This window comes from Rhipicephalus sanguineus, chromosome 7 (assembly GCF_013339695.2).
Source record: "Rhipicephalus sanguineus isolate Rsan-2018 chromosome 7, BIME_Rsan_1.4, whole genome shotgun sequence".
NCBI lineage: Eukaryota > Metazoa > Arthropoda > Arachnida > Ixodida > Ixodidae > Rhipicephalus > Rhipicephalus sanguineus.
This window is the reverse complement of record NC_051182.1, coordinates 64,569,143-64,590,110: the sequence shown is the minus strand read 5'-3', so window position 1 is coordinate 64,590,110 and position 20,968 is coordinate 64,569,143. Positions and strand designations below refer to the sequence as shown.

At 50.8% G+C, this 20,968-nt stretch overlaps 4 non-coding genes across 4 annotated transcripts; all 4 read right to left on the bottom strand.

Moving 5' to 3' along the window:
* Window positions 1-9,746: 9,746 nt before the first annotated feature.
* On the bottom strand, window positions 9,747-9,818 carry Trnae-cuc (transfer RNA glutamic acid (anticodon CUC)). Its single transcript has one exon. It is a non-coding gene; the product is annotated as a tRNA-Glu (tRNA).
* A 5,855-nt stretch (window positions 9,819-15,673) lies between these two features.
* Trnae-cuc (transfer RNA glutamic acid (anticodon CUC)) lies at window positions 15,674-15,745 on the bottom strand. Its single transcript has one exon. It is a non-coding gene; the product is annotated as a tRNA-Glu (tRNA).
* A 95-nt stretch (window positions 15,746-15,840) lies between these two features.
* Window positions 15,841-15,912, bottom strand: Trnae-cuc (transfer RNA glutamic acid (anticodon CUC)). The gene has a single exon. It is a non-coding gene; the product is annotated as a tRNA-Glu (tRNA).
* Window positions 15,913-16,169: 257 nt separating this feature from the next.
* Window positions 16,170-16,241, bottom strand: Trnae-cuc (transfer RNA glutamic acid (anticodon CUC)). Its single transcript has one exon. It is a non-coding gene; the product is annotated as a tRNA-Glu (tRNA).
* Between the last annotated feature and the right edge of the window lie 4,727 nt (window positions 16,242-20,968).

The window sequence follows — 20,968 nt, the reverse complement described above, 5'->3', positions numbered from 1 at the left end:
GTGATTTGAATGCGATATATCGTAACCACGTTGTGATATAACCTTTAGTTCTTCGTGCGTGTGTGCATAGTCTGTGCGTTTAGGCTTATAGATGAATTGTGCCGCTCGCTGCTAGCGTTCCGGCCTGAGCACTGCTCCTCGGCAAGAGCAAACGTGGCGGGCGGACCCGATCTTCGCCGCAGGCGTCTGCCAATCAAAGTGATTGACGTGCGAGCTCTGGTAGAAACTCTGATTCTCAAAAGGCCCCACTTCAACTCAGGACTGTCATAGTTCCGGTGTGCCTGTCAAGCGTCCCATGCGGTGTGCGCTAAGCAGCAGCTTGTTTCCCTATCAAAAACTTTGGTCAGCCTGCACTACTTGTGCAAGGCTGGAACCATTGGATGAGCTTGTGATCACCGAGCTTCTTCCAGCTTTTGACGGCTCGTCTACTCAGTCTGCTCGGTCTGCTTCGGAGTGAAGACCGCGCCTGTTTGGTCTCAGTTGTTGAGTTGAGTTGAATAAACTTTATTTGCCCAACGGTTGATATTGTGCCCGGGGCTAGGCTGCCAGGGATCCACCAGTCGAGGAACATCTTTCGAGGTCCTCGGCGACGGCCCTGGCCCGCTGGACGGCCCACTCCTGGTCTTCGGGGGCCTCGCTGTGAAGGGCGGTTCGCCATCGCTCAGCAAGGCGCCCCGCTTCAGAGGGTTTTTCAGGTGTCCTCATCCTTCCTCGTAATCAGGGGCGTAGCCAGAAATTTTTTTCGGGGGGGGTTCACCCATACTTCATGTATGTTCGTGCGTGCGTTTGTATGTGTGCGCGTATATATACGCAAGCAAAATTGAAAACTTTCGGGGGGGGGTTTGAACCCCCCCAACCCCCCCCCCCTTGGCTACGCCCCTGCTCGTAATGTATCTACATTTTTGTTGCATTCCCAAAGTACATGGGCCATATCGGCCCGTCTGTGCTCGCACCACGGGCAGCCAGGCGACGGGTGCAGCGCGGGCCACAGGAGGTGCAGGTGGTAGGGGTTGGTGAAAGTACCCGTCTGCAGCCGCCTCAGGTCAACCGCCCTCGACCTGTCCAGATGCACGTGGGGTTCCGGATATATCTTGCGGTCTTTCCTATAGTGCCCAAGCACCTCGTGGTACGTGGCCGGGAACTCTTCGGCATAGCAGTCAGCGTACATCTGGTCCCTTGCTCCTTGCGCCACGACTTCGGTTGCCGCAACAACGGAGGTGGTGGTGGTGTCAATAGCGGCGGCGCCGGAGCCGGTGGCCTCCACCGCCGTTCCTCCACCGGAGTCCCTCAACACAATGGCGGCGCCTGCTCCCTGGGTGACCGCGTCGCGGCGGGTAAGTTGCCTCGCGACGAGGTGGGCGCGCTCATTGTGGTTGGGCAGGGTACCGGTGGGTCTTTGGCCGTTGGCATTGCTGCTGTTGCTTTTACGGCTGCTGGTGTAAATAGCTGCATGTCCCCCATGTGTGCGGGGAACCACTTGAGGGCTTTGTCCGTAATCGTGCCTGACCTGAAGTCCCCAGCCCTGGCGTTTAGCATGCGAGCCACCTCCTCGGACACCCAGCCTTTGGTGTAGTTTGCGAATCGCTGATTTTGAATCGCTGATAATCAACGTGTCTTCCGCACCTCCATGGAGTACCGCGAGGGCTATGGCCATCTCTTCCGCAGCTTCGGCCGACCCGCAGCCTCGCAGATGCCGTGACCCGGACATTTTCCTTCGTATCCACGACCGCCATGGAGAAAGCAGGTACCGCCGCTGTTGGCTGGCCTTGTCGTTGATGTTGCCGCTGGCGCTGTTGCCGTTGTTGTTGTAGCAGTAGTAACGGTGATGGTGGTGGCGCCCCCAGTTCGTCCCGCACGCTCTGTTGGAGCGGCGGTGGTTGTTCCCCGTTGCCGGAGTGGCGTGGATACCTGGCCGCATCGACGAAGAGAACGCCCTCTCGTCTTCCGTGCTGTTTGAGGGTCGCTACCGCTCTGCGTTTTCGGCGTTGCAAGTCGTGCACGGTGTGCATGTTCCTGGGGATGTTTTCTGTCAGTATATCATCCCTGACTTCTGGTAGCAATGCTTCCTTCAGTCCCCGCGCCTCGTGATATCGAATCCCGAGCTGGTCCAGAATGCGTCTTCCCGTTCTGGTGCCCGACAGCCTCTCGAGCTGCGCGATTCTCTGCGCCTCGGCGATCTCGTCGAGCGTGTTGTGCACGCCCAGCTCGAGGAGCCTATGGGTTTCCGTGTACTCGGGCACACCCAGGGCTGTCTTGAAGGCCCTGCGAATCGCCACGTTCAGCTTGTCGGTTTCGCTCCTGTTCCAGTCGGCGTACGCGGCAACGTACGCTATGTGGCTCAGCGCGTACGCATGTAGCAGCTTTGTCACGTTGTGTTCCCTTCAGCCCTTTCCTCTTTTCGCTACCCGTCGCACAAGGTGGGTGGCGGCGGCCACTTTCTTCTGAAGTCGCGCAACCCGCTCGCGGTTGGCACCGTTCTCTTCCAGCCACAGGCCGAGCACACGTATTTTGGACACCGTGGGTATTCCGGTCCCCTCCTTCGTCGTGACGTGGATTCCCAAACGACGGGCGTCCACTACAGCCTGCGGGTGAGGTCCTTTCTTGCGCGGTCTATGCAGCAGGATTTCCGATTTATCTGGAGAGCAGACGAGCCCCGTGTCTTCGAGGTGCCGCTTCACCTCCCGCACAGCCCGCTGTAGTCTGTCTTGCATTTCGCCGACGCTCGTATTCTCCGTCGTCCACACGGTCACGTCGTCTGCATAGATCGTGTGATTGATACCCTCTACCGCGTCAAGACGCTCCGGTAGCCCGATCATGACGAGGTTGAAAAGCATGGGGGAAAGCACAGAGCCCTGCGGCGTACCCCGCACCCCCCATGCCAACCGTCGCGGCAGAGCCCCGTTGATCTTGACCGTCGCCTTGCGCTCCGTTCAGGAAGCTGCTGACGTAACGGTGGAACCTCGCACCGAGATTAAGTCGGCTTATCTTGTCCAATATAGCCGTGTGTTTCACGGTGTCGAAGGTGCTCTTCAGGTCTAATCCGAGCAGGGCGCGCACATGCGTGCTTGGTGCGTTAACGACCTGTTCCTTGATCTGCAGCGTGGCATCCTGCGTGGAAAGCCCCCCTCCGGAAACCGATTATGTGGGTGCCGAAGGCGTCCCGCTTTCTTCGAGGACCATCGTCACCCTGTTGAGACAGGCGTGCTCCATGACTTTCCCGACGCAGGACGTCAGGGAGATTGGCCGCATGTTCGAACCGCTAGCGATTACCTGGCTTGGGTATCAGAATCACGTCCTGCCGTCTTCCATTCGTGCGGAATGCGACCTTCTTTCCAGCACGCGTTGATGTACTGGCATAGCTTCTCGATGGCGTCATCGTTCAGGTTCCTCAGAATTTGGTTGGTGACCTTGTCAGGACCGGGCGCCGACTTGGTCTTCAGTAGCTGGAGGACCGCTCTGATTTCTTGCACGGAAAAGTCCGCGTCTAGTTCCTCGTTGGGAGCCCCGCGCTATTCGAAATGACTCTGGCCTGCCGGGCGAGCGAGGTGCGTCTGTACGATCTCCTCCGCGAAGGCCTCCGGGTCGTCTTTGTACTTGTGTCGCAGCTTCGCCATCTGCACACGGGTCGCCGTTCTGGTGCTGGTCGGGTCCAGCAGGTGCCTGAGGATCTTCCAGGTCCGTCCTGCGCTCATATTCCCGTCCATCGTATCGCACAGCTCCTGCCATTCTGTTCGCACAGCCCGAGCGCAGTGTGCCTCATTCTCTCGGTTAATCTCGGCGATCTTCTTGCGTATCTTTCGGTTGAGTTTCTGCTTACTCGATCTCCGTTGCATGGATTTCTTGGCCGCTACGAGGTGTGCCAGACGGCTGTCCACTCTGGTTGGTTCGGGAACGCCATCGTCGACGCCTCCGCGGGACCTGTCTCCGCCTTCTCTGGAAGGTCGTTGTCGCCAGTCTGTCAATTCGATTTCTTCTGTAGCTCTCTCTACGTCCGCGAGTAGTCTTCTGCACCATTTCTCCGATATCCTCGATCGGACCATCCTGCTTCTCTCGTTCTCTGGTCTCTCGGAACTTGTCCCAGTCCACGACTCTGGCCTTTCGGCAGACGTCCACCTCGCTTTCGTCCTCTCCCACAGTCACGCACAGTACCCTGTGGTCGCTCCCCAGGTCCTCGAAGGAGTTCGACCAGGCTATCGCGCCCACGTCCGACCAGATGGAGAGGTCGGGGGACGTGTCGCGGCACGCGCCCTGTCCGATCCTTGTGTGCGACGCCGGTTCATTGAGTAAAATCAGGCCGAGCTCGTCCATCAATCCGGCTAGCCTCTTCCCTTTCGGCGAGTCGGCTCCATATCCCCATTGCGTGTGCGGCGCGTTGAACTCTCCGCAGATTAGGAGGGGACTGGAGGCGGCCTTGGCCATCGCTTTGCGAAAGAGGGCGCCGAAGTTGTGCGTGAGGCCTCTTTTTGAGGAGGTGCTGTATACGTTAAGCACGAATAGGCCGGTCTTCATTGCTCCTCTGCAGGGCACGACTTCGATAAGGACATGGTCTATGGCCGACTCTTCGCTGATATCAAGTGCATGTTCGATGAAGGCCGTCCCTCTCTTAACCAGGGTACACACCCTAATGTCCTTCCCCGTGTATTCGCAAGGGGGACCGCACGTGACATAGCCCGTTAGCTGAGCCCGGTCGAAAGGTTCTTGCAAAGCAATCATATCGGGATGTTTGTTTTTCGAGAGCGTTTTCATGTATTGCATCATCGTTGCTTTTTTGTTTTTGAAGCCCCTACAGTTCCACTGCCAGACTATGCGTCTGCCGTCGGACTTGCGGGACGCAGCCATGGTGGTTATTCAAAGGTGTTAGGGGGGGGGGGGCGACTATCCGTGCGTCCCTCCTGTCATTGTGTGTGGCGTTGGCGTTGTGACCTCTGTTGAGAATGGTCGGAACGTTGGCTACTTGTGATAACGGTAACCCGGCTCCTGCGGGCTCGTGGCGTTCTTGTTGCTGTTGCTGCAGTTGCGCGGTCCCGCGTTCCAGATCTTCAATTCGCTTATTCACGGCCGCGAGTTGGGTGTTGACCGCGGCATATTGCGCGTTCCGTTCCGCGTTGTATTCGTTCAGCCTCGTCAGGAGCGTCTCAAACATTCGCTCCGTCTTGTTCGTCAGTTTGTTCACCATCTCTTCCATCGCGTCTATCTTTCGGCCTCCGGGTCTGGGTCGCTTAGGTTCTTGTGCGTGATTATCCGCGTCTTTCGAAGGCTGGACATCGCTCGGGCTCTTGCGCTTGGAGCCCACCGCCGCCGGTGCTTCATCTTCCCCGCCGCAGCACATGTCCTTCTCTCCTTCTTCTCCTCCTGTGGCAGTCGCATCACCTCGCTCAGCAGCCCCGCGGGGAGCGGAAGTGCAGGAGGATGGAATTCCTCCGGAGGATTCTCCCATGCGCTTAAGCAGTTCGTTCAGCGTCTGTTGTAGCTCTTCGATTTTCCTCAGTGATTTTTCGTTCTGCTTTCTGGCCCTGGTCAGCTCTTCTCTAAGTTCCTTATTCTCTTTCTCCATGTTCTCCATCCTCGCCGCCAGGTCGCGGTCGGGCGCTGCCTTCGGGCTGCCAGAGAGAGGGGGGCTCTGGACAGAGTCACCGTCTCTTTTCGCGACTATGTCAGACCAGGTGAGCCTACGCGGCCCTCTCTGTTTCCCGCCAGGTGTGGACCGCACTCCGTCTTGTGAGGGGTAGTTTCGTTTCTTGCTGTGGCTTCTGCTCCGACTCCGGCTTCGACTTCTGCTCTTACTTCGACTACGACTTCGGCTTTGGCTTCTTACCGGCGAGGGGGATCCGGATCTGGGTGGACCGCCAATGCCCCGTCGTGAGTGGGATCTCGATCTCGAGCGACTTCGGCGTTTTCCTTCCGCCGCACTATCACTGCACCCTGATGGTGATGGGGTACGCTCTTGTAAGCTTCTGCACCTTGCCCGCCACCTTCTCTGCTTCACTATGTGCGGCACCTTGTATTTGGCTTTGCACGTTCGGTCGGCCGTAGGGTGGGCTTCACCACAGATTTGGCACTTGGGTGTACACTCGTGTTCGCTGCTGGGGTTCTTTGATCCGCAGATCGGGCATAGTTTGATCTCTGGTCTTGGGAACACGTCAGGTCGGTGGCCGAGCCTGCCGCATTCTTTGCAGAAGTCTATCTGCTTTCGGTACAGGGATACTCTTATCATGACGCTATTGAAGTAAACCCACGTGGGTACTCTGTTTTCCTCGTACAGCAGTATCACGGTGGTCGTACTGCCGAGCCTCTTAGCGTACGTTAGAGAGGGGTTTCTAGTGTTCACCAGCGCGTGCACGAGCTGGTCTTGAGTATAAGTCAGGGGTATGTTGCGAATAATCCCCTTGACCATTTCCTCAGGCGCTGAAACATATGCGTTGGTTTCGTACCTCTTGCCGTTGATCGTCAAAACCTTGATCTTGGCGATTTTCGTCGCTGTTTTTTCCTCCGGTGTGCTTACCACCAAGATGTTTTGCGTGGGGTTGGGACAGATGGTGATCATCTCATCGTCGCTAACTCCCGCTTCGCGTCGTATCGCCTCATCGAGACTCACACCGCACGTGCTCCTTATGTTAAGCCCGTCTCTTGGCCTAACAATTATCTTGAGGTCGTCGCTGGGCAGTCTGGACATCTTGCTTGCTCGTAGAACCTTGCTCACGATGCTTCGACCACCTTGGCGCATCGGGCTTTGCGAGCGGGCGTCTTCCTGTCCCTCCACTTTGTTATGGTTCGCGCGTCCTCTTCTGCGCGTAACTTCAATCCACCCGTCTGCAACGCTGTCAGCGTCTTCGTCTTCTCTCGTGGAAACGCTTCTGGCTTCTTCGTATCGCTTGTCCTGGGGTTCCCCGGTCCCTGCCTCGTCTACCTCCATCTCGGTGGTGGTCCTTGCGGTCCCCGAGTCCGACGCGGGATGCGCCAGGCCTAACCGCCGTTAGGCCTAGCCACTCACTCGTAACTCGTGCGGTTTTCGTGCCTTAAAAACACGTCAAGCTCACGCTCACTCAAAAAATTGGTATCCTTGGGTTCGCGATGACTTGTTCTGTCCGATGACGTGCCGCTTTCAAGTGTAGGTTTCGAGAAATCTGCAGAAACATTCATGAATCGATAGAGCCGATGTGAAATGCGTCCGCTCCAACCGGCGACCGCAGCGCCCTCCGGTGTTTATTTAGGTATCTCTTAATCAACATGTTATTGAATAGGGCTGTCTGAAGTAGTAACGGTTTATTGAACGCATTAATTAACATGTTTTAGTTAACAAGGCCTTAATCGTGCTGGGCTAATTAGCATAATCTGATTCGGAACGCCCTTAATTAGCATGGTATTTGTGAGTAATGTCCTAATTAGCTTGGTTTTAGTCAGCGCGCCGCTAATTAGTGTCGCGTTAATTACCAATGTCTAAATCAGCTTGGTCTTACCTTTACATGGCTTCATTAGCATGGCCTTAGTCAGATGTGGTTCAATGGGCTCTGTGTTAGCATGACTTGGCTTAATTAGCTTGGTCATAACAATTCTTACTGGTGTTGTAGCTGTAGCTGGGTATACTGCCCAGCAAATTAGCCAATCAAAAGGACCCACGATCGGGTGCGAGCAGACGATGAATAAAAAACGAAGAGGGCGCGCAGCGGCCCTAGCAACGCGCTAGGACGTACAGGGCGACAGTGATGAATACACACGTGGGCTCCACGATTAGCTCCGGCCGTAGTGAAGTAAGGCACCCGGTCGGAGCTAATTTCAGAGGCCGTAGTGCTGATTATTCTAAAGGATACTTAGTGCAGTCAATAAAAGCTCCAAAAATAAACGAAACAGCCAATAGCTCTAAAGAAATATCGTTAGTAAAAGTTTCTGACACCTTTCTTGCATGGGTTCACTCCTGCACTCAGTGGAAAGACAAAGAAATGAAAGATGTCTCTAGTATGAAGACACCACCCACCTTTGTCGACCACCGTTGACGTGAAGCCGCGTTCTATAGTAACCAATGGAACGCAGTGCGCGCTGATGGATAATTTGATCTTTTCCTCTTGTTAGCTCGTTCCAATGGCGGTGTCGCTAGAGGTCGGAAAGATTCCGAATTTTGCGAAACTGGGGCCATCTTGCATAGCACCCAGGAACAGTACGGTGCTCGCAGTTCTTCCATCATCAGCGTACAAAACTGGCAAGAATTCCGCCTTGTAATTACAAAATTCGCTAGAACGTATCCTCTTGCTCTTTGAACATCTCTGAAAGTCAACAAAACTTGCAGGGTCGCTTATGCACTCACTTAGGCCGAGTGGCAGGTAAAATCCATCTTCTTCTACTGCGATAGCAATTATATGCACAGTCTCGGCTGGATTTTGCCGTCGCCGTCGCCGCCGTCATGCACCGTATATGTATAAGTGTATATATATATATATATATATCTACATATATATATATATATATATATATATATATATATATATATATATAAATTCTTCCGAAGCGCGGAATCGAACCAGGGAGCTTTTGCTCCGCAGCGAGTGGCGCTAACCACTGCGCCACGAAACGCAGATCCTCCACGTAGCTAACGGCGAGCGTTGTATACAGGCCTACCGCTGGAGACGCGGGCGCTGCAATCACTGTCACGTGCAGGGTTGGATCACGTGATCTCACCTCTGGAAGCGGAAGGTTGAACGCGTTGTTTTTAACCGCGATTTCGCGGCGTTTTTCCTTTTGAACAGCGTTGCTTTGCTGTCACTTTATGTCTACGGAACCTATGCTATAGAGGCGACTCAATCCGGAAAAGTGCAGTAAAAGTTACCGGCGGCCTGGTAACTTTTCTGCTCCGCGCTACAGTGCGCTACGTACGCGAAGGAACGAGGCGTGAGCTTTCACTTATACCCTGCTTTGCAAGAGCATGAGGCCGCTGTCACCTGTCTTTTTTTATTGTTATTTCTAGCCCATAGGGTTAAAATGAACATCGATCACGACTGTTCACACAAAAGCATGACGTTTCTGCTTCCGCACGGGAGCCTTGCTCACAATGATAAATGAATGCGCAAACAGTCCGGTTATGTATGTTTTAAAATATGACGTAGCAATATGCGTACACGTGTGCGAAGTAGCCGTCATTACGTTTAAGCCTGTGCGTCATTGTCCGGATTATCAGAGATTCATTATTATTAGGCCGAGAAGTCCAGTTATTTTTCTCTCTCTGTTATTCTTGCCCTATCTCAGTCTATTTCGTGGCCAGTTGCTTCTGCGTGCTCGGCCATTGCTGTTCGATGAAACCTTCTTTCTTACATCATACATGCGCTGCTTGAATCTTTGCTGAAAGTTACCTGTCTCGCCGACGAAACTTCCACCCCGGTTTTGCGTAACCCCCCTCCCCCCTCGGGTGTCCATTTTAATTGTCCTCATGTGACACTGATTCACCTTCAAACAACAGCAATGAAGTGTCATACTGCTTACCAATAAAGCTGTAAAGGCTGGACGCTGGTATATTAACCGAAACATAACAGTGTCACTTAGACCACGGTATGCCACACCTTGTAGCATAGGCGTGCGCAGGGTTCCCCATCAGGGGGGAGGGGGCGAAGGTATATCACAGCGCCCCCCCTACTAAGTTAATACACAAGGCAGATTTTGCCTCCCCCCCTTAGGCGACTAGGGAGGGCGGCCGCCCCCGTGCGCTTGCCTATGACACCACCCACAAATAGAGGGAAAGATAAAAAGAGATGAAAAATACTTTCCGACACCAGGAATAGAACCCGGGCCTCCTGGGTGAGAGCCAGGTATCCTAGCCACTAGACCATGCCGGAGACGCTGTCAGGCTAAAACAACGCGCTTGTTAAACGAAAGCGAGTGAGGAAATATAAAAGAACACCCACAAATGGAGGAAAAGATAATAAATACTTTCCGACACCGGGAATCGAACCCGGGCCTCGTGGGTGAGAGCCAGGTATCCCAGCCACTAGACCATGCTTTTTTTTAATTTATAACCTGTTCGTAGCGATACAGATATTGGACAGCACAGACATTATCGGCCCCAGCCGAAAAATCAACATGTGCAATCCGCGATTGTATCTTGTTGATGAAATATGTTAATAGTATTTCATTGTAGCCAATTGTTCAAAGGCAGGTAACCACTCTGGTGGTTCACTAAGAGATTTGTACACTTCTCGAATAAAGAGAACATTTTCTTTAAAGTATTCACTAGCAGGACCTTTATCTACATCTTCATTCGCACAGCCATTCGTGTTTTCCACACGCTGTGCATACAAAGTAGCATCACCATGTCGTAGGGCACACCTCCTGTTTCTTCAAATGGTAAAAACCGAATACCGAATGGTGTTAGTTGGAACTCTTTTTTAAAAGTCCGTTGTAGAATATCCCAAAGGAAGACGGAGTCCCAGCAATCCAAGAAAATATGCTCAATGGTTCAGGTTTTTTGCAAATGTAGCAGTTTACAACCCAAGGTAGAAATATTCCCTTCTCTTTTAACCATGGCTTGAGAGGAAGCGTGCCCGTGTGTGGCTTAAAAAAAACGTCTTTGTGGTAGCCCTCACTGGCATTCTTCTAACCCGTTTTAAAACATTCTTTTCATTCCCGAGTACATATATCGCCCGGTATCTTGGAACAGGACACATAACATGCACCAAATCTCTGTACAATCGCTTTTTTGTGACAGCGCTCAAATATTCTAACGAAAAGTGCGCTCTCAGGAACCGATAAGCACTTATCTCATACCAAAACCCTTTCACTGATACTTTTGGTGCTGGGCTTGACGTAACTAGAAAATCTGGCATTGCGTCACTCAGTTACGTCTGGATTAGACATCGCAAGAAACCATTACTTTCATCACGCAGGAACATGAATCTAGCCACTATCTGCTTGAAAAACAAGTTTTGTAATCCCAGTCCCCCTTTTTTCACCGAATGAAACAAATTCAAACGACTTGTACGCTCCCATTTAGACCCCCCACGAAAACAGCAAAAATTCTGTGCATATTCTGCACACTCATTCGGGACATACATAATACATGTAACATGTAAAACACTTTGGCGACAAGAAACACATTGCACACTGCCGATTTCGCAAATATTGAGAGGCTCCTGCCTCCCCACCTGGTTGTTTGCGCCTGAACCCGTTCAGCTTGTTCTGTCCACTGCGTATTCGCATCTTGGTAATGTTGTAAAGGCACGCCGAGGTAACTGGTCGGGGTGTCGGTGAACGCTATGCTTTCGAAAACTGTCCGCCTACTACTCCACTGGCCATGCCAGAAGCCTAAGCTTTTTTGCCAGTTTATGGCACTACCAGTGCTGCTACAGAATTGTCTAGCATCTTTAATTGCCTCCCGAATGCTCTCTTGGTCTGTACAGAACAGCGCAATATCGTCTGCGTACGCTAGTATTTTTACCTCTTGGTTTATTAGACGATAGCCACGGATATTTTGGTTTTGACGTATCTTTAGACAGAAAGGCTCAAGAAAAATAGCAAAGAGCAACGGCGACAGGGGACATCCTTGACGCACTCCTGAAAGCACCGGTATGTTGTCACTCAGTCGTTTATTTATTATCAGTTGAGCAGAGCATTTTTCATAAGCCATGGCGACACCGTCGTGAATGATTCCACCTACATTGATGTATTCTAACGTGGCCATGAGAATGCTGTGAGCAACTCTATCGAAAGCTTTTTCCTAATAGAGCTGGACCATTGCAACGCACCCGCGGCTCGAGTCGCAACACTCCAGTATACTTCTAGCGACGTGAATATTAGTGAATATTGTTCGCTTCTTTATTCCGCAAGTTTGATGAGGACCAACTATTGTGTTAATAACAGACTGTAGTCTTTTCCCTAGTACCTTCATGTATATTTTATAATCCACACTCGTGAGACTTATAGGTCTATATCCCTTTACTGACTGTAGCTTGATTGGGTCATTTGTTTTAGGTATTAGCACAACGTGACTTCTTCTAAATGAGGGTGGTAGCTGTTTAAGTTCGTATGCTTCTGTTATAACACTGTGAAGTATTTCAGCAACTTCCATCTTAAACGTTTTGTAGAAGAGCGCTCCCAGCCCATCACGTCCTGGCGACTTTCCGCTACCAAGGGTTTCTATAGCGTGTAAAATTTCAGTGACTGAGATGGGCCTTTCGAGTTCCTCTTTCACTTCGTCATCTACCTTTGGCAGGAGCGCAAGAACGGTATCTACGAACTCCTCGATACTTTGACCTGTCTGCTTAACAGTGTCCGGTAATGCTCAACAAAAGCTGTCTCTATTGTACAGTGTTCAACTCTCATGTCTATAACGCCGGAGCGTCGTGCTCGGAACTGCATGAGCGACATCTACAGCTTGAAACGGGCCACATCAGAGCGTGCGCAGTGTCACTGATGCGCTCGCCATGTAATTTCCGTCCTTGTTATCGTCGCGGCCGCGACAACTGATTTCGCCGTCAGAAGCGCTGTCAACCGTATAGCGCCTAAAAAAAGAGAGAGTGCAATCACCGGGTCGGCGTGTGTTATACTGCGCACTTATTCTCGGTTCGCAGTATCATATCATACCGACAATGCGTCGGACAATGGATAAACTTATAAGTGGACGCAAATCTGCTGCTGGGACAATGTGACCGCGAACGGCAAATCAACACGCAGCATAGCTTTCATCGCGCGCTGACAACGGTTCCCTTAGCTTCGCTTCCTTCTTTTCTATTTTTTCTTTTTTGTTTTTGTGATAAACTGGTGACAGCGCTTCCAACGGCCAAAGCAGTTGTTGCATTCGCGGTGATAACCAACGATCGAAAAAGCAAGGTAGGCGCATCAGTGGGGCTGCGCATGCTCAGAGGTGCCCCGTTATCAACTGCAGATGTCGCTCGTGCAGTTCGGAGCACGACGCTCCGTCGTTATAGATATGAGAGTTGACCACTGTACTTTGGTCTGCCGACAAAGCGTCGTTGTACCAGGTTTCTTTAATACGGTTACTTGAGGCGTAACCTTTTTCTTCACTGAGCGCGCGTTTTGTTGGCGCTTCCCCTTGCCATAGTCGCTCCGTTCGTGCCCTTATCACTGCGCCTTGATAACGCTCCGCATCCACCGCTTCAAGTTCGCTTTTGATCGTTTTTATTTCTGTACTAAATAATCCCGGTACAGTGCACTCGGCGTTTTGAAAGTAACCTAGCATGTTTTGCAATTCTTTTTCCCTTTGTTTTGCTTTGCGGCGTATCACCGTGGTCCTCTCGATCGCAAGTAGTTTTACTTCGTTTTTAAAATTCTCCCATGCCTCCGCTGTGTTTGACACAGCCTCCTTTCTTACAGTTTGGATTTTTTCCATAATAGCTCTCACGAAGCATTCGTCTTTTAAGATGTTATCATTCATTTTCCAGAGTTCCCAGTTAAACTTCGAGCCGCTGTATTTTTTCCCGACCCTACACACCACTATGCTGTGGTCACTAAAGCTCAAATGTTTCACTGCATAGTTTGTGAGCCTTGGCACAAGACCCGCTGACATGTATATCCGGTCTAGCCTAGCATGGCTCTCCCCTTGGAAGTGAGTGTAAAATACTTCATTTCCACTTAAGATGTTTCCGACATCGGCTAACTCAAAATTCGACACGATTTCATGAAGTCTGATTGCACTCGTATCTCTTCCTCTCGTATTCTGTACACGGTCTTCAGGCATGCAAACACAATTAAAATCTCCTAGGAGAACCACATTTCTGTCAGGTGTCAAAAGGTTGGCCACATAATCAAAAAATGCAGTTCTTTCATGTACGATGTTTGGAGCATACACACATATTATTCGCCAACATACATCATGTAAAGCAAAATCACACAGTACAAATCGTCCATCCTGGGTTGTTAACACACTTTGTTCAACGATACCGACAGAATTACGCAGCATTAATAAACACCCTCCTGACTTGCCCACCGCATGACATACGCATTGTACCGTGATTTAAACATATCAACCATTTTCGTTGTTTGCTCTTCACTTTCAATCTTTGTTTCTTGGACAGCAAGAATGTCTATGTCGTTTTCTATCAACAGGCGATTTAATTGCACTTGTCGCCGCCTGGACGTTAACCCTCGAACATTAAACGTGGCAATACGAAGTGCTACATTATTATTACTGGCCATGAAAACAGAAGAGAAAGCTCAAAGTACACTCACACAAAGAATTATACTGCAAACAATCTTACATCGTTCTCCTCCCCCTTCATGTTTTACGCATAGTTTGTAGGCCCACCAGTTCCGTTGCAAACTAGCACTAGGGTCAGGAAGTTCCGCACGAGGACCGTCCACAGCCATAGACCACTCCCAGACAGCGACCCCGCTACTGCGGGGCAGCCAACGGCGAATTACGCTTGTCAGGCGGAATGTTCGGTTTTGGTTTCAGGGTTGCGCGTCTGAGAAGGGTAGCTTTCGGAGGAGGACCCTCGCAGCTACCGTCATCACCTTCACGTCCATCTCCTCCCTCTGACGGGTCCGTGGGCCTCTTTGAGCTCGCACCGGTTAAATCCATGCCCTCAACAGGCTCTTCAGTAGCGTATACTGCAGAGGAGCTTCGAGGAGCCTCCCCCTTAGTAGCCACCGCCTTTGCACGTACCATGGACGCCTCCGCTCCCGGTACGTCTTGACCTTTATCTTGACTCTCGTCCTTTCTTCCGCTGGGCTGACATTCTCCACTAGCCTTCAGATCGGACCTCACCTGCAAAGCAGGCGAGTCGCTGCTCCCTCCAGAAGTTGCTTCCGCGTCGGCCTGGTCCATCATGTGTTCCTCCAAGGCTTCACCCCTGCCAGATCCGGTCACGTTGGCATAGCTCCTCACGCACTGAGTCTCGTCGTGGCCGTAACGACGACAGAGCCCAGAGCGTGGCACACGGCACTCGCGCCGGATATGGCCGGTGCCGTGGCACCGGAGGCAGAGCGGAGCTCTGCCAGGCACGAACACGAGCGCATGGTCTTCCCCCACTCGTAGCTGATGTGGTATGTCTTCAATGGTCATGCCAGCTTTCAAGCGCAGCGACACCAGCCTAGTGTGAGAGCCCTTGTCCCCGCATCCTGGAACACGCCACTTCTCCCTGCATATCTCAGTCACAGTGCCGTATGGCGCTAAGGCTGTTCGAACGTCCTCGTCGGGCGTCGTGTGAAGCAGCCAGTACATCTTCATCCTAACGTCCTGGTGACAAGGGTCAATAGCGACGCACCGGTGGTCCTTAACGCTGAGCGTTTTCGCCGACAAAAGCTTCTTTTTTCCCTCTTCGTCCTTAAAAGTTATTGCCCAAACTTGGTTCATCTGATACGCCCCTAGGGCCGTCACCTCCGGCATCAGCTTGAGACGATCGAGCGCATCGCGAAAATGCTCAACTCGGTAAGGGCGGGATTTTAAATCACCATGCAAAAACACAGTATTGCAGACAGTTGTACCTGGTGGAAGCTGGGGCAAAACGAGCTGATAATCCTCTGTCGACCTTTCCATAAGCCTGATACCGCGACTCGGCTGGGCCGCTGAAACCGCCCCTTTCGAGGAGCACAACATTCCGCGTCCGTTCACTACGGTGGCCGCACTAGACCATGCCGGAGACGCTGTCGGGCTAAAATAACGCGCTTGTTAAACGAAAGCGATTGAAGAAATATAAAAGAACACCCACAAATGGAGGAAAAGATAAGAAATACCTTCCGACACCGGGAATCGAACCCGGGCCTCCTGGGTGAGAGCCAGGTATCCTAGCCACTAGACCATGCCGGAGACGCTGTCAGGCTAAAACAACGCGCTTGTTAAACGAAAGCGAGTGAGGAAATATAAAAGAACACCCACAAATGGAGGAAAAGATAAGAAATACTTTCCGACACCGGGAATCGAACCCGGGCCTCCTGGGTGAGAGCCAGGTATCCTAGCCACTAGACCATGCCGGAGACGCTGTCGGGCTAAAACAACGCGCTTGTTAAACGAAAGCGAGTGAGGAAATATAAAAGAACACGCACAAATGGAGGAAAATATAAGAAATACTTTCCGTCACCGGGAATCGAACCCGGGCGTCCTGGGTGAGAGCCAGGTATCCTAGCCACTAGTCCATGTCGGAGACGCTGTCAGGATAAAACAACGCGCTTGTTAAACGAAAGCGAGTGAGGAAATATAAAAGAACACCCACAAATGGAAGATAAGAAATACTTTCCGACACCGGGAATCGAACCCGGGCCTCCTGGATGAGAGCCAGGTATCCTAGCAACTAGACCATGCCGGAGACGCTGTCGGGCTAAAACAACGCGCTTCTTAAACGAAAGCGAGTGAGGAAATATTAAAACAACACCAACAGGCGTGCGCAGGTTTCCCATCAGGGGGGGCGGCGAAGGTTTATCGCAGCGCACCCCCCCCCCCCGCCACTTAGGTCAACGCACAAGCCAGATTTTGCGCCGCATTCCCCTCCTAGGTGACTATGGGGCTCAGTGTATGGGGCAGATTTTGCGCCCCCCCCCCTCTTAGGTGACTAGGGATGGTGGCCGCCCCCCCCCCGTGCGCACGCCTATGCCTTGTAGCATGCTCATTGAAGTGCTCAAAGCAATACGGCCGCCTGGCACACGGTGCATATTCTGTCGCAATCGAGCCCTATCGGGAACGTATTTTTCGATCGCGATTGGCCCCTTTGTAGAAGCTGGAGAACTGAGTCCATCATCGAAAATTTGCATCCCCATGTGGCTCGATGGCGATCCAGAGTGCACCGTGGGACAACCGTAGAAAATTTGCGCAGTAAGGAGCAGCCGGTAAATATTAAGATCTTGCAGCAGAGACTCTCTGCTGCAAGATCACATAAGCACAAGTTGATCTTGTGCTCATGTGAAATGTTATCTAGCTACAACTCCGAACGAGTCACGCGCGTGCGTATGGCTCTCTTACGTTTGTCTCCAATCAGTGGCGTAGCCAGAGGGGGGGGGGGTGTTGCACACCGGGCCCGTGCCTCCCCCCCCAAATTTTTTTTTGCCATGGCATACACCGCACAAAATGACACTCGACCACATCTGCCTGCCCTACCCCCACTTCAGATCAAGGAGGTGCCTCCCTTCCACCCCCCCCCCCCCGAAACAATTCTGCCTACGCCCCTGCGTCCAATCATATCAGAAAGGTTGCGGCTGCATGCAGCTCTAAGCATGCTTGGTTGCTTTCCACAAAACGCAGAATCCGCTTGCGTCGTGTTCTAGAGATATGTGCGCTAAACAGTAATGTAAATGTGTGCATGCTTGTCGTGTCAGCCGTGGCCCGTTTTTAGATGCTAAAGTACAATGAACGAAGTTGCATGGTTGCACGCATTTCTTGGAGCAGAAATATGTGTATTAGACGCAAGCACGCGCTAAAGCTCATTTGATGCTTCAATTCGACACATGATGGTTGGTAACCTTCTACAAAAGCAGCGCGATCGGCACCCGTGGCCTTCAAAGCGGCCATAGCAGATGACGTCGGCAGTCAAGGCGTTGTCTAAGGCATTATGAGGAGCGTAATATTTTTTCAGAGCAGGTATTTAACACTTCGTACGGTCAGTGACGAAGCCGCCGCAGTATTTTACTGATTTCGTCGAAGGGAAGTGCAACGAGAATAATAAGAGAGACGCGAAATTGGCTGTGTGGGAAAGGGCTGGCAGAGCAATCCAACCTTGCACGTCACAGGGATGCCGCCGCATGATGGCGCGACAGTATGTCCTCGCGTCCAATATACACACCCTTTACCGCTGGACGGACTCAGAGACGGCAGGCGCTTGTAAGCGTTTCTTCATTACCAGCAAAATGGCGCTAGGACAGCGACGGGCGCATTTAAAAGTCATCGGCGAACTCGCTCGCTTCTTTTTATATTTGCGCAGGTAGAACCTTGGCCTTCCGCTGTCTGCTCGCGCGGTTTTCTCGTGGTGAGGGGAAGAGGAATGTTTCAAGCTTTCACCGTGATGTCCGCGCTCATGTTACGGAGCGTACGAAAGTAACTCGAGCTCAAGGGACGCCGCTAAACGAACAAACAGAATATCAGCGCGAACTTTCAAGTGTCTCAGCTCGACGCTTGAAGCACGCTAGTTTACTTCGCTGCTTCGGCCGCCTTTGCAACAGGAGCGCTGTTCAAACTGAACGTATCCATTGGCGAGCCTCACTTCGTATAGCATTAGTTTCTTGCTATCGCATTCATTGCTTCGCCCTTGCGGCGAAACTGTGACTTTTTCTTCTTAGTCGATTCCCCTTCATCGTCCCAAAGCTTTTTGCACCGAACGTGGTTTTGCCATTGCCTCAAGGGTCGGAGGCAGCTCACATGGAGATGCACAGCCTCTGTGATCGCCCCACCTTTGACCAAGCTGCAATGTCATCATGTGACGTTGCTTCACATGACGCCACTGTGACGCCATGACGACGTCGTAATGATGACACAAATTTTGGCGATCTGTGAGGTCATAATGAGGTCATAAGGGGACTACGAACGTGACGATAATTTTTTTCATCACTCGTGTTGACGCTGGCTAATTTTCACATTTGACGAAGCATATAAGGCTTTCGCCTTACAAATGAAAACACCTGGTATGACTTGGCAATGGCCAAGTCATACCACAGGTTGCTAACCATGTGCGAGATTTCACGTGAGCAGCTACGGGCGTCAACCTTCGTCTGTGCACCGCGATGAAAAGACTTAAACGAAAAGATTTTCGTGAAGTGTGTCGGCGTCACCCTAATTTATTTTCGTGTTGTTGACACTTTTGTCGTGTTCTTTCCAAGAAAATATTTAAAAATGTAAAGCCACAGCGGAACTTTGGATCAGCCGATCGCTTTTTATACATAGTCTGTGTTTATACTGGAAGCTATCCTACAAGCCTCATCCTCAATAGTTATATTGCTGGGAAGCGTGGCTAGTGTCTTTCGATCGTGCTAGTACTAAGCACGCAATAAACTTTGCAGTATATCGCAGGCCTGGCTGATGTCCTCCGGAAGTGATAACATTAGGGCTTCAGAAGGTAAACGCACAAAAACAGTTGTCTACAATTAGTACCACTAAAACAACTGCTACTACTATTGTGCCACCACCACAACCACAGCGACTACTACTACTGTTACTACTACTACTGCGCGCACTTAACATTTCAATTTCGGGCATGTGCTGCTGATGTCCTTCGAGCATGGTAGTACTCCGCACTCCCAAACGTTTAAATATTTGGGAAATGTGGCTTATGTCTTTCGAACCTGGCATATGTAGTCCCTGTTGTTCACATTACTGCATGACATTACCGGAGCGCTTTTCAGTATTAATGTCAAAGACCTGACAGGAGCTGTTTCTCAATTTATGTCTGCTATTTGAACAAATAGTATCAAGAGCCTTATCAAAATCCCTACAAGAGGCACAGCACCGTCCACTTGTTTGCTTATATGCTGTTGATGTGGCTTCCATTGTAAACTGTGCTGGCACGATTACTCCTGACATCAGCGATCAATGTGCTATACTTGACTCTTGTTTGCTGCAAAGCGATGACACAGAGTGTAACCGTTGTGTATATTCTTACCAGTGTTTTTGAGTGAGCAGGCTTTGTCTTCTCAGTGACTGTGTGCTAATTGCTGATTGGTCCGCTGTTCTTGCTCTTTCCCAACCTAATCAGTTATACGAATTATATATTGCTATGATAAAAAATGCACATGTACACTGTGTACCCCATAAAATGAACGGGGGGATGACCGCCGCGGAAGCTCAGTTCGTAGAGCATCGGATGCGTTATTAGAAGGTCGCATATTCGGTCCTTGCCAGTGGCATGTTATCGTTTCGTCCGCTTTACTTTCTTCACATTTATATCAAAATTAATGCAAAATAAGGTACCCTAGACTTTCCTTGGTTTTCTGGTCTGTTAGTTATAATTATACAGGGTATATATACTTCCCTAGAGTGCGCGACCATGATCGTCTTCGATTAGGATAGCCCCGTAGCAGCTCAACTCCGTACCGTTCGATAACGTAACTTTCCTGTCGTGGAAGCGTCACACGGCGCTTGCTATGCCGACAAGGACCTATCAGAGGAATTTCGTCTGAGACTGAAAAAAAAACAAATACAGCTTCGCTTTGATAAAAAAAAATTGGCTGCGTATCTGCGTGCTTCGCTGCAAATGTCGTCGAAAGACGATAGTCTACTGACGGCCGTACTACATGAGTCCTCCTCCCCTATGTTTAATCGTAGCATCTGGCTCCTAGCATCGCACTTGCAGCGCAGCCCAAAGAACACTAAGATTTTCAGCGCAGCGCAAGAAACACTAGGGTCTTTAGAATTGCGTATCTATGTCTTTTCTAGTAAAGAAACACACCACCTTATACTTACGTAGTGATGTTGTGCCTCAGGTATGCGTAATATATGCTTTTTGATTGACAATGTTCACAAGTATGAACGGCGATACCAGTGCAAGATGGCTGGGCGTTCATAAAGTGGTTAAACTTTGGCCGGGTGGCTGAATCGGGTGACAGACAGACAAACAGAAAGACAGACAGACCAAAATTACCCAAGAAAGACTATCGTCTTTAATACATCTACAAGTGTTTTCCGTGAAAAACGAAAGGTAAAAACAAGAAACCGCGTATACCCTGGATACTCCTGAACTAGAGTGTACTAGAACAGGGGAGTGCCCGGAACGAGCTTCAAAAAGTGAAGCCCAAAGAGGGTCAATCCGCTTGTAGCGCTGCGATCGGTAGTCTGCAATGTGTCGTTGTTTAAAGAGTTGCGCGCGGCTCCGCGAAAGTGGTGCAGTGGTACGATCACCGCTTCCCACTCAAAATGCCTGGGTTCGAATCGCAGCTGTAGAGGGTGGGTTTTTATTCGTAGTGTCTACCTTCATAGCTGTATTGGTTACCCTTACTTTCTTAAAATTAGCTTCAGTTGCTACGTATTGCTGCAAAAAGTAACGAAAAATGAGAAGTAAAAAAAAATTCACAGTTAACATAGGTATTTGCAGCGCCATCTCGTGGGATTCAATCT